This window comes from Leptinotarsa decemlineata, unplaced genomic scaffold (assembly GCF_025532065.1).
Source record: "Leptinotarsa decemlineata unplaced genomic scaffold, Ldec_3_MD MMD2_tig00003798_RagTag_RagTag, whole genome shotgun sequence".
NCBI classification, from domain to species: Eukaryota; Metazoa; Arthropoda; class Insecta; order Coleoptera; family Chrysomelidae; genus Leptinotarsa; species Leptinotarsa decemlineata.
In genome coordinates, this window is record NW_027412596.1 from 171,489 (window position 1) to 191,345 (window position 19,857).

The following is a 19,857-nucleotide window of genomic DNA, read 5'->3' on the forward strand; positions in this document are numbered from 1 at the left end:
TAGTCCCACTGTGATTTAAAAGTGCATATAGATTATAACAAGTAGCCACATTTTCTTCTGCAAAATTGTCCATATCCAATCCTTCTAGAGGAAATTCGATGACATCATTCAATTTGCCTCTACTTTCCGTTGGAGATAATCTTTTTAAATGTATTACTAAAATATAGGGAAACTTGTGGATTGATAGGGACTTTATGCATTTTCTCCTTTCCTTGCATTTCGAACACGTCGGTTTTTCAATTCCATCCAAAGTTTCTTCTCTTGTAAAACAATCTAAGCATTGCCACAAACTCAATTGGTCGGTTCTTTGTGGTATGGAGAGAGACAAATCCCAGAAAGGATTAAATGTTACTGAAGAGTATCCACAGTGTGTGCATTCCATCGTGGATTTCAATTGGCCAACGAAATCATCTACAATCTTAGAGTTATGCATCCTCAAATATGTGAGCCATGACTCTTGTGCATTTCCGCTGTCGCTCAATTTTTCGTCAATCTCCGTTGAGATTGGTTTAGGTTTCTCATTAATTATATTAACCTCTTCATGTGATCCTTCTAGAAGACAACGGAGAAACTCCTGGGCGTCTTGATGGGAATTACCCATGAATCAAGGAGCAAAACTTTGAATCTGATTTTTTAAGGAGGCTGTATTTACTACTTTATCAAATGAATCTTCTGACCACAACTCCTTGATGACTTCTGCAAACGATTTTATTAAAGCACCCTTCATACTAGAAATACTAGTATTGATATCTTTCATGAATTCATCCTTTTTCAAATATTCCAATAAATTGCTATTCTTAGACGTATTCGTGAAAAGGACCGACACTGAGTGGGAAACGTCGGTATTGAAATTCATCAGTTACGGTGCACTTGATTCCAGAAAATGTAGGAATCAACTTCATTTGGAAAATGATTGATATGGGAAACATATCCCGGTCTTTCTTCAATGGCAATTTGTGGCAAAATTTGAAAAAAAATCAGAATATTCCAAAATGAAAGATTTCGACAGTGCTTTTAGTATGAGGAAATTGTCTACAGCAGTATTAAAAAGAGGCAGTACTTCTCTATGATAGGTACTCACAAGAAGTTAATACTCATTGAATCAACTAGTTTTCTGTGTTAGGTCCTTTTTGTGACGACAATAAGAACCTTATAAATGTGAATAGTGACATACAGCTCATTCACTAGTTTCGAGAAAAACAATTTTTCGCATTCTATTGTTCAATTCTTCCCAACTCTATTGAAAAAAATGACAATTTCAATCAGATGATTGAAGGTTTCACAACGGATTTTGTGTCAAAACTTGTCACTCTCATGATTGAATTTGAGTATTTATATTCCAACTGAATATGCGTTCAAATGTAATATGTAGTTCATATTGAAGATTTATTGACTGAACCTTCACTCTTGTCGCCAGTTGAGATTTCCTGAAACACCAACTCATGTTACTCTAACTTTGAAATGACGATAATGAAAAACAAATTTCTCTACCTGCCAATCGCTCCATAATCAAATTTGTTCATCTCCTACCGAAATGATCACTTTAAAATGGAAGTCAAGATAAAACTGGGAAATATAGCATAGCAGGAACGAGCACAAGGCTCAACTCACGAGTCTCGAGGATTATAAAGAGATTCGTTCAGGTTTATGTTTGGAAAGTTGTTTAATCTTGTTTAATTCAAAGTTAGTAGGACTCTCACAAAACATTTCGTTCGGATTTTAACGAACCTATGGAACTCATCTTATGTAAGGAGCTTCGAGATATATGAGGTGTGCTGGAGTTGTACTGATTTATAATGAAATACCATCAATAATCTCAATACTAACATTTGTCCGTTATTTTCTTAGTAACGAGTACAATATTCAGATGTATGAAATAAAATATTGACATAAATGAATAAATGTGCTGAAGCGTCCATTGAAAACACTTTTTCCTCATCAGAACAAAAATGCTCTCTCTATCAACGGGCGTTACGCCCACCAAGTTATCATCATCAGGAGATGACGTAGTCTCAGTGATATTTATCTATGTAGTCTTAGACTACATAATCTCAGTCATCTCTTGATAATGCTAACTTGGTTAACGAGATGTGCGTCGAGAGATAACAAGTTTGTTCTGATTAAAGTAAAGTGTTCTCATTGGGCATGTTTCAAATTCTACTCATCACGTGTTGAAATTGAATCATTTAAAAAGATTTATTGTCTTCGATTGTGATATGTATTTTGAGAATAAATCATTAGACAATGAAGGAATACACATTTGTCATCATTTCATTTATCCGATACGAAATCAAAACACGGGGTCTTGTTTTCATTTCGTATCGTAGCCTTCAGGTAAACGAATACTACATATCTCAAAATTTGAAGTGATAGCTGTAAACAAGCTTTTTCGGTTAATTTTATTCAAGATCATCATCGATAGTTACTAGCTAAGGTACCTATTTCCGTTCAGGGAGTTTGGTATGGGATTTTGTGGATCTCAACTCCGTTGAGAAACAAGCACCAATCAGGACTTAAATACTTTTCTTCATGAGATGAAGTAGACTGATTCCTCACTCTAATACTATAGTGTTTTTGTATATCTAACAGCGAACACTTCCATTTTCAGTTTCAGACATACATCAATGATTCCGAGGAGAAGTTTGCAACAAATTTCCTAGTGAGAGTTCTCGATGATTTCAACAGAACGATTCATATAATGATAAACAAATAATGGGCTTTTTGGAATAGGAACTCCGCCACAATTCATAGTTCTTATGCCACATTCTGCTACTTCCAGACTTTCAGAAGCATCCAAAAATTCAGTTTCATGAATCGATCCCAGTTATCAGATCTCAATCTCATTCATCAGATATAGAAGGTTGATTGGAGACGATAAAATTTTTATTACGTCAATAAACGCCATTTTCAGAACTAGATTATCAGAGAAAGGATAATTATCTAGTAATTTTCAGGATTTTCCAACGGAATACCATAAAACCAAAATGATTACCATTCCTTTCAATTCGTTTCCCCCTTTCTCTTGCTCGATGAGTCTTCAGTCTTTCTAATGAAATTAAATTACATTTCGAGTCCGCCTTCCCAGGATTATTAAAGCTAATTGACCTCTCACCCATTATGACCGATCTGGTAGTTCACCTCTTATACACTGCAGGCTTATATTTCAGGACGAATTCCTCGACAATGTAAAATTTCGCCCGGAGTCCCGGAGTGATGTAAAGCACCATTTCGTGTTTCTCGACGTCATTAATCACAGATATGGATTGCCCCTCTCGTTGGTTGACGTGAGATGACGGATTTTCCAGTACGTTCGTCTTCGTTATCGAAACGATCGTCGTTTTAACGTGGTCGCGTTCAATGGAATCTTGGTGTTAATAGTGAAAAGTTCATTTCCTTTCTTCTTCGGTCGCCCATAGAGGCCTAACTGAGAAGAAATGTTTAGTTTTCTAAATGCTTTTTTTATTACTGAGAGAAAATGAACGATATATCTTAAACATGATTTCAAAAAATTCATTTTGCTACAAAATGATATCCACTATTGAATAACATTTTAATATTCATTGAACTACAAAGTTTTCTAATTTTTATTACTGAATGTGAATCAAAATATCACATATCAGTATTCATGATGATAATCAGTGAATGTGTTGGATGCATTCTATTTAAAACGCGTTTTGCTTTAGGGGAGAGTTGGGTAAAACGGGATACTCTGGCTGAAGTTGAGACAGTCACTGAACACATCAGTAGACTGTTTCATAAATTCTTCAAGTCCTGTTGACGAGTGACGTCACGGCAATCAAAAGTTATCATGATCAGTTCGTAAACATGTGCTGATCTATGATTCACTGGATATCTTCCATGATCGCGCTTGGTTCACGGGGATGGGATGGAATATTGAACACATTGGAGTGATAATATTAAGAAATAAAACGATTTGATCATAGAGAAACGTGAATTACTAGGCATATCAGAAATGATAGAAAGCAAAAACTTTGTCACACATACAGAATTAAAATGCATAATTTACTCACAAAAGAGATATGATAGTGGCTAATGGAAAGTATAACTGGAACTATTGGCAATACATAAATCCAGAACTGTGTAACACTTCTCGAAGCAGGTTTCACTGACCAAGTCTTCAGGAGATAACTCAATTTATTTCATCTCCAGATAACGTCATGTTGATTTATAGAACCCACGTCGATGAAAGTGTTGCAGTTCGGGTGTTTGGAGACAGTGCTTGTTTTGAAAGTAGTACCTACTGATTCACTAATCTGAAGTCGTAGGTGATTTTTCCTTCGCTGCTAATCAAGCCAAAAATATTTGAAATATTGGAAAAAAAATATTTAAAACTCCATCCAAAGGATGAAAATGAATAGCAGTGCTGTTTCTGATGATATTCCATCTATATTCAACACATTCAATAGAACATTGCTAAATCATTGTTTGTCACAGATACAAAATGCCTACCAAATGGCCTAAAATTTTCCTAAACATGAAAAAACTTCACGTTAATACCTGATCTTGAATAATGGTATAGAATGGACCCTTCAAACTATCGTTTTCAGTTTAACGTGCCTTGCTTACGAGTGAATGACAAAAATGCTAAGTGAGAAACTTACTACTGTTTTTAGAAGCTGGAGAACTTAAAACCCAGTAACATGGACTTTTTGCATACTTGTATCTAATTACACATCCTTATTTCACAGAAATTGAATAGGATCACAAATTAAAATCCCTTTTGTGCTGGATTCGGGAGCTTCAATTAAATGCCGAGTTCGAATTATTGAATATTACTGGAGTTTTTTCCCAACACCAAATCGTTATTTTAATCTTCTTAAAGATTTTAATCTTCCTCTTTGAAGATGATCACTTGGTGATCGAAGCACGTGTCGAGGTGTTGAAAATAACGATTTGGTGTTGGGAAAAAACTCCAGTAATATTCATTACTACACCAAAGGTTCCAAACAGTGCATCATAAGTTCGAATTATTGATCAACTTTCGATTTCACATCAAGTGATGAGAGGTATTTCACACGAATATGTTACTCTCCCTCTGTATTATCCTATACTTCTGTGTGATCTTTTGAGGGAATTCAAAACAACTTTTCGCTTTTTTTTGATGATACCGAATCAGATTGAGCAAAAATATAATTTTTTCAATTTTGGTGCTAACAATTCAAAAGAAGTAATTCATCAAGAGAGTACTCTTGAGAAACTCGTGAAACACTATTGAATATATTGTCGTTCTGATAAACAATCATAAATTCGACATTTAATTCTGAAAATCAGTTTTTTGAACACATCTTTATTTCTCTGAACGAAATACCATGTTTATTCGGTTATTCTTTCAATTTGTTTTGTAATTTGTAATTTTTTTCACTTCGAGTAACGCTATTATTTTCTTTCAATTGAGAAATCTCTGCGAATTTTTCTGACAAATCAGTGGATTATGAAAGTTTAATTGAAATTATCAATAATGGGCTACCGAAACATGGCATGGTATATGAGACACAACATTGGAATACATACAGACCCACAGAAAAACTATACCTTTCGCAATCTCTATTGCGTTGGATTGGGAATTTTTAAATGAACATATCATGATGTATTCGAACTGATAGCCGACTTTGCCTTCCATAGCCTAATAAGCCTGGAGTATTCTCCAGGGATATGTGATTTCCTCTCTATGTATACTTGTATGTATATTCCACGAGTAAAATTAAATCGGTATTTGTTTTATTTTTTCTAACTCACCTCCTTTTTTGTGAAATTTTTCATTCCAGTAAATGTTTGTGGATTATGATAAAAAAATTGCTTTGAAATTATCCATAATTGGTTACTGGAACATGACGTGAGAGGCAGAATATTGGACTACATCAAGTAATATTCAAAAGCTGACCTACCTGTGTATCAGGAGAGCTTCAAGATCTTCTACCTTTTCACATTTTCATACAAGGAAACCACTAACCCATAGTCTGATCTACGAAAAAATCAATTATTTGATCATAAAAAATCAGAAAATTAAATATTAAATCCAGCACACCCAAGAGTGAGCAGATACTGCCAGTTCGAAACAAAAATTTGGGTGTTCAATTTCCAGAAAAATTATAATTTCTGTATGTCTTCAACTAGTGCTCCAGTTCATTACGGGAACTTATCCGAAAAAAGTTGTGACATTAAAAAAATTTAATTGACTCAAAAAGAAGAAGTCATATTATCCAAAAGTACATCTGAAGCAAATTAGGAGGACCACAGTTTTTATTGAAGTTGGTGTCAACAAAATCACCATGAGTGCTTCCATCCCAACAAACAATGTGATGATGGCAAAAGTCTGCCCCAGTGGAGTTTATGCTGGGAAATTGTCTGCGTCGGTGAATTATCAACGAACTTATAGATGCCTACAAGACACAGCCTCTAGCCAAACAACTAATCATGGCCCAGTTATTCAACTCAGTGGTTCATCAGATGAACTTCATATATGGACCAGATGTGTACTCGCATTCTGATGGAATGCAGAAAATGAAAGAATTTTTCAATAAAATCGAGTTATATGAACGGAAAAAATTAGTTGATATATTTCAACCTCGAGCATGTCTGTATAATGTCATGTTTACCGAAGTTGAGTCGTAAGACGTCATTGTTGTTGATTCGTTTAATCTCGATTTTTTTGTGTTTTTATTCCATTCAATGATACAGTGTATGAATAACTACATATATTCCAAAGCAATAATAACTTCATCAACAATGTTGCTTGTCTATTTCGTTCTTTCTAGTTTGTGGTGTTATTTCATAGTATCTTTCATCGGAAGATATAGTTGAAACTATAAGTACTTATAGGTATACTAGAAATGAATTACAAATTCTTTGTACTTAACTGATTCAGTACTCTGGTGATCAAGTGCCTTTCAGGTCAAATTATTTTTTTATCGTCCGAAAATCATGAATTCAAGGGACGCTTGCAAAAAGTGTAAAAGTCATAAACAATGAGCTGATGAAATGTGTTACGTTTATTTTTCACATTAAGACGAATCACCCATTTCATATTTATAATCTGCAATTGTCTTCATGACCGTAAATTATCCTAGTGTAGAACACCCTTCAGTTTCTGCCTGAATGAAGTGCTATGTTGCTAGCATACTGTTTTCGCTAAATAGGTGAGTAATCTAGTCACTGTTGGATGGCGTGGACAGTTCCTCAGGTTGAATTAATTAGGTGGTGAGCGCGCACACCAACCTAGAATGTACTAGTAGGGGAACATTTCGAGAGTGGAAAGTGAAAGTTTAGCCTCTCTCGACGGAAAAACGTGATTTCTGGTATGCAACAGGTGTTGAAGTGCTGAGGTAATTTTGTATTATACCTTCTGGAATACGATTCCAGGATTTCACTTCGCCTGTATAATTTTGGGCAAGTTGTCGGCATTTGAGTCGTATAGTTTCAGTGACGACAATTGTTGGTTAAGGTGACTGCCCGTCCAGTTTAGCTGGGATCATTTTGCATATCACGTGAGTTTATTTTCCACCATTTTGGGTGGTATTCTTAGCATCACCATCACTCATTTGTTGAAGGTTTGGATGATCGCATTGACCATTTGATTCACCTCAGCGGACTTATTTGTTGCCAAAGCCGTGAGGAGAGAAAATTCTGCCTTTCTTGATGGTATTATGATATTTTGTGTATAAAACTAAACATTATTCTAGTTTAGTCGTTTTTTTGCTTTCTTATAGAAAGGTTTCCTTAAGTGAGAATCATATTGATTTCTTTTCATTTTTCTTTCAACTGTTCGTGAAAGAGTATGAATTTCACAGGGTTCTAGTGCAGGGCATAAAATATGGACTTTGTGGCCCAGTAAAGTCATTTCGGCCCCAACACAGGAGCTGTCCATTGAAGCAGAGTTAGAATCCACAGGAAATGCCAACCGCCCTTTTTGCAGCAAGTACCATTAATGATGTTTACTCCTGGTATTCAATTATTATTTTCAACTGAACCGACTTTGACCATATCGAAAGAATAGTTATTTTTTTGTACATTTTCGCGTTTTGAGACCCTCAGTGGGTCATTGTTCCGTTTAAAGTATTTAGAAATTGTAAATTTAATGAATTGTCATACAAGGGACTCGTTCCTTGAACTACATCAATAGTTTATTTACCTATCATTACTATATATGAGTTAGGGTATTTATTTGGGCTGTCGGACACTGTTCTATTGAAGTCTCGCCCTGACCACGCACTTGAATGCTTGTTTTAAAAGGGGTGGATCCTGTAAACGTGATATGGCCATACCCCCCTGACTATAACTTCATCGCACTTGTCTTTCTAATTTCACCATTTACTCCACCCTGAATATTTCTGACTGCTTACCCATTACCATAGTTACCGTCTAACGTTATGTAAGCAGGATTGTCGTGCTATATGGGTGAAAATAAACAGTGTTGATGGCTTTATATTTTGATTTCACTAGACATACCTACCCGTTGAATTTCTAGTTACTCGACATCATTGTGTTCCACTATTTCTAGGTTTCGTGAGTGGATCATTACGAAAAGGCACTGGATGGTGAGGTAAACCTTGTGGCGCCCTGATGATTAAGAACTTTCTTATGAACCCAGCCTCCTCCACTGTTACAAAGCTAGGACGGCCCATGCCAGTGCCCTTTCGCCTTCAGGGGTAGAATAAGCCAGCCCCTATCAAAATAACATTATTTTCCCGAATTTTGATATTCTAACAATTGTCGATACTTTGAAATATTTCGGCACTTTGAAGTTTCTTCGGACTTAGAAATATTTTTCGACTTGCATTATTTTCCCGAAATTTTGATACTTTAACAATTGTTGATACTTTGAAATATTTCGGCACTTTGAAATTTCGTCGAACTTAGAAATATTTTTCGATTTGCATTATTTCCCGAATTTTAATACTTTAAAAATTGTTGGTACTTTGAAATATTTTGGCACTTTGAAATTTCTCAGGACGTAGAAATATTTTTTGATTTGTATTGTTCTCCCGAGTTTTGACACTTAAACAATTGTTGATATTTCAAAATAGATCCGCACTTTGAAATTTATTCGGACTTACAGATATTTTTCGATTTCTACTAGTTCCGAAGTTTGGTACTTTAGTAATTGTACATACTTAGGAACATTGTGTTGCATTCCTGGACTAGGTCGGAAATTTAGATGGTTCAACAACCATTGATATCTTGAGGTAGTTCGTATTTCAAGAATCCTTTGGACTTGCAGTTAATTTTTTTATATTCGGGTTGAAATAAGATTGATACGGAATTTGGCGTCACATTTTTGGCGCCCAACGTGGGGCCTACAAACAAAACAATAATCATAATAAGAACGTTTTTTTACGACATCGAATACTGACGTAGCCGGTTCAGGATGTCTCGAAAAATAGTTATGAATCGATTAGGCCAGGATGAATTGATATATGAGTTACAAGTCCGTGATATTGGCGTAGGTACGGTGAACGAAATGCGTCATCGATTGTCCATGGCTATTCAGCTCGAAAAGAGTGGCGACAGTCTAAAATATCCGGCTTATCCATTTTCTGCTACGGAAGACCTGGAGGTGGTGACTGCTAAACTTGTTCAGTTGGAAACTGGTATAGCTGACTTCAATAATTCGGAGAGTAGTGGTGATTTTCAAAAGTACCAGACCAAATTGTCACACGTCCTGGGTCGGATTGATAACATTCCGGTTGGCGAGGAGAACAGTCTCAATACCAGGAGATCTGATCTCTTAGCTAAAGCTCTCTCCCTCTGCATTTTTGGAAAGAGTGGAAGAACTGAGAGTGGCCCTTAATGTGAGCAAGGATGTCTTATTGGAATCAGGCATCGACCTTTTTACTGAAAGAGCGTACCAATTCTATTCAGTTTACAGGCACGAAGCTGCTACATGGGACGATTTTGTAACTCTCCTTAGGGAGGAATTTCTGACTCCGGATTATAACGAGAAGCTCTTCGAAGAAATCAAACGTCGAACTCAAGGCCCAGATGAGTCTATGGGAATTTACCTTGCAGTCATGGCTGGGTACTTCAAGAGGCTGACGTGTTCGATTTACGAGGAAGCTAAGTTGAAGATTCTGCTTCGCAATATATCTCCCTACTACCAAAGCCAACTCGGATTGGCTAACATCGCCTCCATAAGTGAACTTTTGAATCTTGGTAGGAGACTTGAGGTTAGGAAGGCTTCCATCGAAAGTTTCACGGCACCTACTCGAAAAAGTAGTGCCCTGGAGTCAGACTTTGCGTACCTGTCCATACCTGAAGACGTCTCTGCGAGCGTATCTTTAGTGGCGACAGGGTCGTCGGGGGAACCAACCATGTTAGCACTCTTTGTTTTCAATGCAACCAACCGGGTCACCGAGCTATAGGGTGTGCTTTCAAGAAAAAGGTTTGTTTCAAATGTAGAAAGGAAGGATACACGGTGAAGACCTGTCCTACGTGTTCAAAGTCGGAAAACTCCGAGCGGCGTGTCTAAGAGGTCATAGACACGCCGAGATATATACAAATTCTACCCTTCAACCAATACTGGACTACGTATTGGATCATGCTCATAATGACGAGAGACCGTATCTGCGAGTTGATATATTGGGTTGTTCCTTACTTGGGCTCCTCGATTCTGGTACCTCTCGAACGATTTTAGGTAATCAGAGTTGGGAAGTAGTAGGACGACTGTGAATTAAATTTAGCAGAGAACAGGTGGTATTTTGCACTGTTGCCAATGGTCAACGATGCTCTAGTATCGGAACATGTTCTGTACCGATAAAAGTTAGAGATCGTGTAAGATCAATGGAAGTATTGGTGGTTCCTGAGTTGGCTCATGGTCTCATTCTAGGGGCATATTTCTGGATCCGGATGGGCATAGTACCTGACCTGCGTCATAACGAATGGCAGTTCTCCAACACAGAAGAAATACGAGTGTCCGTGCTCAGTCAAGTCCAGGATTTGACCGTGCTCACGACGACAGAGAAAGCTCGTCTCAACGCTTTGTTACAGCGAAATAAGGAACTTATGGGGATGTCTTTAGGGTGTACGAACTCGGCGGAACACGTAATCAGGACCAATCACGAGCCCATCAAACAACGTTACTACCGGACAAATCCTGTATTTATGAAACACATCGATGAGGAGTTGAATAAGATGTTGGATGAAGGCATTGTGGAGCGTAGTAATAGTCCATGGTCCTCCCCCATCTTACTTGTGAAGAAAAAAGGCAACACTTACCGGTTTTGTGCAGACTATAGAAAACTAAACGCAGTTACAGAAAGAGATAGCTATCCTATGCCCATGGTATCAGACACTTTGGACAAGCTGAAAGACGCTCGATACCTTTCGACTTTAGACATCAAGTCAGCTTACTGGCAAGTGCCTGTGTCGGAGGAATCTCGACCTTACACCGCTTTTACCGTCCCAAACAGGGGGTTATTTCAGTTTCGTCGGATGCCTTTTGGCCTCCATAATAGTCCTGCCACCTGGCAGCGACTGATTGACCAAGTCTTAGGCCCGGAGTTGGAACCCCATGTGTTTTGTTATTTGGATGACATTGTCATTGTTACTCAGACTTTCGAAAAACATTTAACGGTGTTAGACGAGGTGTTCCGTCGATTGCGGGAAGCGCACTTGACAGTTAGTTGGGAGAAGTGTCAAATATGTCGTCCGGAAATGAAGTTTCTCGGGTATGTCATAGACCGTAGGGGTTTACGAGTAGACCCTGATAAGGTTCGGGCAATGTTGGAGATCCCTGCCCCGAAAATTATATCTGAGGTTCGCCGAATTATTGATACAATTGTTGATACTTTGAAATATTTCGGCACTTTGAAATTTCGTCGGACTTAGAAATATTTTTCGATTTGCATTATTTCCCGAATTTTGATACTTTAAAAATTGTTAGTACTTTGAAATATTTTGGCACTTTGAAATTTCTTAGGACGTAGAAATATTTTTTGATTTGTATTGTTCTCCCGAGTTTTGACACTTAAACAATTGTTGATATTTTAAAATAGATCGGCACTTTGATTTCTACTAGTTTCGAAGTTTGGTACTTTAGTAATTGTACATACTTAGGAACATTGTGTTGCATTCCTGGACTAGGTCGGGAATTTAGATGGTTCAACAACCATTGATATCTTGAGGTAGTTCGTATTTCGAGAATCCTTTGGACTTGCAGTTAATTTTTTTTATATTCGGGTTGAAATAAGATTGATACGGAATTTGGCGTCACAAATGGGTTTAAGTTATTGGCAAATATCTCAAAAATTATCTGCCATTTCTCTCAAATTTGAAGAAAGTTTTAAAAAGAGAAGGACATTTTTCAAAAAACAGTCCTTCCTCCCGTAACTGCAACACTAATATCAATACTTCAGATATATATTCCATGAATAACAGTATTATTCGTTATAGCTTTAGTCAGTAATATGTCAACCAAAATTAGGGCTCTTTCCAAAGATGTCCACTATCTCACTCGAATAGATCATGCTAGTGAAGGAAATCTCTTGATGTGAAATAATCACAAAATAATAAGGATTGAGTGGACCAAGCAAAGATGTTCATGCCTGAACGTAACTAATATTATTTTCATACAATACGAGTGAATTTTATGAGCTTTTTCCTCAGAGAAATGTTTATTTCATCCAAGTTTGATATTTTGTGTCTTTTCAATATTAACTTTCATTATAAAAGATGCTCAATAAATTAACATCTTTTATAGTGATATGATTTTCATTTTATTATTTAGAATGCTACTATAGTCCCAAATAAAGTATTTTCCGTCCGGGATATTGAGAACACGGCATAAACTTGTCTAAGGTTATTACTGGCCTAACTGATATGTTACTGAATATTAAAATGACTATATTACTGCGAACTTGAAATGATCGAATGAGGGATTGTACCTGGCCTGCTGTCGGTCAGAGTAAACTCATACGAAATAGGTTATTTCTAGAGGTTTGTTCTTGGTTATCAGTATCAGTGGGAAAAATTTAACAGGCCATGTATTTTCCATGAGATATTGTTTGTTGAGACACATCTCTGAAAACTTACAGGTACACAATTTGTTTGGTGCCTACTTTGATTTAATTTTAATAGTTTTGTGTATATATTAAATGAAACAAAAATTTGAATCAATTTTTTCAAGTCGTTTTTTTTCCTATCCGAGATTTTCAGTTGGCTCGTATCGGATGACATGACAATATTAATACAAATTTTCAATTCTAACCTGGATTCTTCACGTGAAGACAACTTTTTATCTCAATGTTATACTATCAGACACAAATTTCCAGATCAAATTCAGATGTATTATGTAGGTAAAAATTATTGAAGTATTCAAATTGAAATAGGCTATAGAACGCTTTAAAAACTTCATGCTGAAAAACTTTTCCAAAAACACATCTTTATCGAAGCTGAAATCAATGCCGAAGTGAAAAAGTAGATGAATTTATTATTGATAAATATCCTATATGCTGGGTTTTCACTGGTCGCACTGTAAGAGCATCAGGTAATTCTTAGAATATCTGAAATTTGACACTATGAAAAAAAGTTTTTCTTCACTTGGAACTGATAGACAATGAAATATAATTTGAGAGGTGGACCTATAGCGTGAAATGTATCTGAAAGAAACACTTTCCACACCAGAACAAAAAACTTCCCAAAACCCGCTATCCTTACCAAGGTTACATCAAGAGGAGATGATTGCGAATCGTAATTATGTGACACAAATCGTTCTTGTGCGTTGCTTTTTTAGAATAAATATAAATATGAATAAAATACTTTCAAAGCAACACTCGGTAGGACTACCTATGCATGAAATAAAACTCCAGACATTGGTTTATGCCCTGATAATCATTGATTCAGATGTTGAAGCGGAACTCGAGTAAAAGAATAACGATTGTTTGGCGATATTGTGAATCAAAATGAAAATTTTGATGACTTGGGCAAATAATTTCTTACCACGCAAACACTTAATGCAATTTGTTGCTTCTTCTTGGTAGAGTCGGCACCATTTCAATCATATTTAAAGTTCGCAATCGTGAGTGAATGTAATCAAACATGCCATTGTGATTTGCGGAAGTAATTTCGTTCAATGCTGCAGCGGTTATTCGACAAAATAAAGGAAACACTCCCGACCAGTCATCCAATTCCGATTTATTTGTGGCCATTGAACTTCCAACTGGATTTATTACCGCGATTCATAGTCGATGGGGTTGAAAAAGATCCTTTCGCTGACGATTTTGTCATGAGTGAGCGTTCAATGGCTTTGTTCGCAGGTGATGGAGTATAAGCTTTTGAACACTCGGAGCGTTGGAATTGGCGCATCGAATTCCACTAATACAAGCCCGAAATGATAGATTTCGATGATTGTTGACATCCTGTGAAGAATTACCACTCGTAATTTCATTTCCGGATTTCCTGATTCTGGAACCTATTTTAACATTTCTGTGAGGTTTCGAACGATGCCAAAAGCACAGAAGTCATTCAGATATATACAACTTTTTTATGATATTCTTATGTTACCTACCTGTCAGGAAGCACTATTTTCAAAAAAAAAATGTTTATCCAATCTGAAAAAATGTATAAATGGATTTTTTGATATATTGTAACTTGTCCTTTGAAAATTACTGATCATTTCGAAGTTGCGAAGTGGCTGGAATCAGTCTCATTGAAACGCCAGCAATGTCCTCGTTTCAATATTCATCAATAGTCACAGAGTGGCACCGTCTAAGACAGATATCCTGTCCAGTGGAATTATTACTAGTTACCGCAAACAGTCAGAATGAGGCGCGTGAAAAGGTTCATGAAGAAACCCTTACCACACTTCACCAAAGAGCTGCTACAACACAGCCGTGTGGATGGTGGTATGTTTACTAACGAAACAATGTCAGCTCATAAAACATATGAGCACTATGGACCTGCTGTGTGAATGCGAAGCATTACCAAGGCTTCAGAAAGGAAGATACGGGAATAAGAAACCAGAGACAGAGAAGATCATCTCAATGATGGCAGACTACTGCTGAATGCTTCAAAGATGCTTCCTACAAACGAAAATGTACCAAAAATAGTGTAACTGGGAAAAATAAATGTGTTCAGTGCTTATTACTGAACGTATTGAATATGTTAATTATGAATATGATAGGATTCAAATATTTCATCTTCACTTCCGAAATGATAAACTGTTCAACATAGATATACAATGTCAAAAATCGTGACATTCTATGACAAAATGAAAGTCATTTTTAGATTCAACACACATGAAAACATAAGAATTACTTAAAAAATCTAATTTTTTGCAGACTTATATAGATTTTCACTATGGATCGAACTCAAGTGTTATATAAGATAATATTTTGTAAAATATTTTTCTCCTGAAGAAACACTGGATCCTACATCCGAACATCGCATCGTGACTCGCATCGTGCAGGAAAAAATTGTTGCATAGCATTAGTGCAAAACATCACGTCTTTCCGAAAATCTCATTTTTCCATTATAGTAGAATGGACATAGATGCTGCAGTCTGCATAGAAAATGAAACTGAAAGAATATTTTGCAAAAAGGGATTGCGTTTCAAATGTTCACTTCCAGGGCTTCAAAGTTATATTGGAAGCGCCTAAAATTTTAAACACCTGAAGGAAAGGAGAGAAGCGTATAAAAAAAAATATTTTCTGGAATTAAATCTCGGAACATTCGACAAGAAGAAAATTCGTTCCAGGAATCTTTCAGATAATTTTCAAATTTTAACAGCAGAAAAAACATTTATGAAATTGATACAATACTAGCAATTCGCCTTGGCTTCGCAAGTATATATGGCTTTTTTGTGAAAACGTCACGTCAGATTGTGTATAATGATGATGACCTTCAACAAAATACACTCAAACGAAAGTACGTTCGCAACTATCAATGTTAATCCTGGAACATGTACAATCTCCCTGAAAACAATACATCCCAAAAATGTTAACTCAACCGTCAGTATCTTATCCTATACATACATAAGTATCTACCAAAAAACATCCATTTTATGTCTCTTTGAGGCTTTTCAATGAACTATTTATTGAAATCAAAACCTGGAATAACGTCAATAAATTTCAAACATAAATTTCTCCTTATAGAATTAGAATCATGAAAACATTCCTAAAACGCCTTTGTTAGATATAGTGAGACTTCATCGAAGATTATTATAATTTTTTTGAATGTTGAGTTGATCGAGACCTGTTCCCGAAACCCCAAATCAATAACCACCCCACACCATGATAGATTTAATCGTTGAATCCGAAAATCATAGGCCATAAGCAGTTGCAATGAGCCAAAAATGGCTCATTGCCTCGGCCAGAATGAAAGAGGCAATTATGATCTTGGGATTCGAGAGTAGAGACAGCATTATTCCACCAAGAACTACAATAATTAGAAAAATCATCTTCACTACTTCAAAAGGAGAAATTAACTTTTATTATGAATTATAAAACACACCCACGAGAAGAACTGAAAAAACACGAAACTGAGGAAGACGCAGTTCACTCAAAGCCAAACAATGCTCCGTCTACACCAATCTTTATCAAAATGAACAGCACAAATACAAAACCAGCGGATCAACCAGTACTAAACAAAATCAATATCAGAGATGAAAGTTACATAAACGCCGAAGATCCACCATCAACTAACAGGTCGTGAATATTGTGTTCGTACATAAGTGCCTTGAAAACTATTTACAAACACCTGATATTTAAATACTAGCTCGTGATATCAACATCAACATAAAGGAAACAAACTAAAAACTTGGAAATTATCCGAATGTTCTTTCTCAGTTTGGATTCGACTCATACATAAATGATCCCACACGAATAAAAGGGCAAACCAAGACATGTATTGATTATATATTCATGAAAAATAATTTTCTTTGAAGAAAAGAGAAATGAAACTTTCTATGTTTTTTGCCAGTAATCAAAACATTAGCTGAAACAATAGCGAAACCTTTATGTATTTTGATAAACGCTATATTTGCCACTGGCATATGTCCCTCGAACTTCAAACTAACAATTTTTCAACCCCTATTTAAGTCAGGCACAAAAAAGAGTAAGTAATCACCGTCCAATAAGCATAATATCCAATCTGGTGAAAATATTCGAAGAAATCCTCAAAAAAACGTTTGAAGACTTTCACAGAGAGACTTCATATAATTTCTGATTTCCAATTTGATTTTCAGAAAGATCAACTTCTGATGGCATAATTGACTTAGTCACACAAATATATGAACACTTGGATAAAAACGACCATGCTTGAGTCATACCATTAGTCATAAAAAAATACTGTCGAAATCGAATAATTTTGGTATGATAGGTTCGGCAAATGAACTAATCAGACACTACTTCAATGAAATAGTACAAATGGTTGAAATAGACTGTGTACTGAGTGACCCATAAGAAATCAAATACGGAGTTCCCCAGGACACTGTTTTAGGGCCAATCCTTTTCATATTATTTTTGAGTGATATGTTATACATTGATATTTCTGAAAAAGTGGTCTCATATGCTGATGATATAGAGCTAATAATTGATAGAATAACACCTGGGAAATCTGAAATCTGTTCGAAATCTGTTTTTTCGTTAACTAGCTATCACACCCCTACGAGCAATAACCCTTAGAAGTAGAGACTTGTGCGAGCTAAGGATTAACGAGGTCTTACCTTTTAATTTGTGATTCCTAACACGGGTTGGGCGCCAGCAAGTGAAAATCGATCGTTCAGCCTGGGGCTTGAACCACCAACCAACACGGCAGTCAATTCGATTGAATTAACAAAGCAGCCACGTCGAACCGGCCGGCTACCAACACTATAGTAAATCGGCTTGATGATAGTTCACTGACAATCAATCAATATTCATTTAACCAGCAGAAATAACTTTGAAAAAATCCAGTTCAGTAAAATATCTCGGAATAAACATCGACCTTGATCTGAATTGGAAAATACATAAAGACTTCCTTTGTAGATGATCGGAGTCATTTTGTATGTTTATCGAATAATTAAAAATATATAAAAAATATAAAGAATTTGCGTTTTTTTTTTAGTTCAGTCTCTTTTAATGTACAAAAATCTAGGATGGAGTCTATAGTACAACTGTACAACCGCTCACGTTACTACAGAAAATATTTCTCATAATTATCTTTGATTGAAATGTTCGTTTCTCATCTGCACAAATATTTCAATATTGTGATCTGATGAGTTTGAGATATCTTTTTTTTCAAACAATCATTAATATTCATATTCCAGAACAGAAATAAGTTCAAAAATCATCAACATAAATATAACCGACTAAAATCAAGTAACCTAGATATACCGATAATGAACAAAAATATCGAACAAAAAGATAAATCACATATATTGAACACAAATTATTCAATCTTGCTTCAGATCGTGTAAAAACGAAATATGTATTTGATTTATTCAAAATTCAGTGATCAAATCAGAATATAACATTACTATGAACAAATACAACTGAATTAGTGTCTTAATTTTCATCTATATTCCACTCATATATTTTTACTTTTACATCCCTACCTAGCAATTTGAAAACTTTTAATTTAAAACGAGTTCGTATTTTATATTGTAACATCAATATTTTCATACGTTCACACATTCAAATTTTTACTTTTCACATGTTTTACACGTATAGAGATTTCATACTTTCACATTATACTCAATGTCTCTATGTTGTTGTATACTTAAAATATTATTCACTACTTTTTGACAAAAAAAAATATCGATATTGTTGATACTATTTATAAATAGGAGCACTGAAATGTTTTGCCCGAGTATCTCAAAACACATTATATCTTCACCATCTTCAAAAGAAAGAATTTTGATATTGGTTTCGCAAACAAGTTTTCCATAAACTTAAGTGAGTCATCAATACCTATCTGTCTGCTGATAAAAATTCAGAAATAAGACTCGTTTTGATAAAACATTCCTTCCACCTATAGTAATCGGTCATATGTTTTTCATTATATGATTTCATAAATACATGGGATCTGATGATTAATAAACTACTACTACTACTACTACTACCACTACTACTACTACTTTTTTTGTTTTCTCGGCGAGTGAAAAAACCTTCGAAATACACCTGATCGCCCTGTGACCAGATAGTGTCGTATTTTCACCGACTGAAAAACCACTCATAAGTCAAGCAGGCTACTGTGAAAACGCCCTCATGCATTACTTCGGAATGGCAGACTTCAGTGATGGTTCAGGCTTCTTCCTTTTTCTTCGGTACTTTATTATTATTCACCTAGTTCTTTTCTTTTCTTTTCCAGGATGGTCTTGGAGAGTATACTAACGGCTTCCCAGTATTCTATACTATTGAGCATCTTTCCTATCATGTTTTCCGGTATTGATTCTCCTGTTCTTCCCAACGTATGCATTCAAAAATTGTATGTCCTACCATATCTATCATTCCGCAATACTTGCACTCTTCTGTGACACTCACTTTAAACCTAAACAGATACGCCTGAAAAACCCTATACCCCATTAGTACTTGTGTGAGGAAGTATTCTACTTCTCCCCATTTCTCCCTATCCTGTTTCTATGTCTCTTATCAGTATTCTTGTCCAGTTGGCCTTTCCATCGTTTATCTCCCAAAATTGTTGCCATTTTTCCATAATTTGTAACCCTGCTAACCCTTTTGATATGTTATTTGGTACCATTGTTCTCTATTCCGCCAGCAGATCTATCGAGGGGGTTCTTGCAATCATCAACAGAGCTTGAGTTGGCGTTGTTTTATATGCACACACTATTTTTATGGCTACTTTCCGTTGAACACTTAGTAGTATAATTTCTGTAAATCTTTTTTCCATGGCTCTTTTTCAAAT

General features: G+C 35.8%; 1 protein-coding gene and 1 long non-coding RNA gene across 2 annotated transcripts in view; both read left to right on the top strand.

Annotated features, from left to right (window-relative positions):
- The window catches only part of LOC141483653 (twitchin-like), a 437,930-nt gene that overhangs the window by 11,133 nt on the left and 406,940 nt on the right, over positions 1-19,857 (top strand). The gene's annotated exons all lie outside the window — the stretch shown is intronic.
- LOC141483655 (uncharacterized) lies at positions 7,282-8,443 on the top strand. The gene is made up of 2 exons (XR_012466210.1): positions 7,282-7,505; positions 7,809-8,443. It is a non-coding gene; the product is annotated as an uncharacterized lncRNA (long non-coding RNA).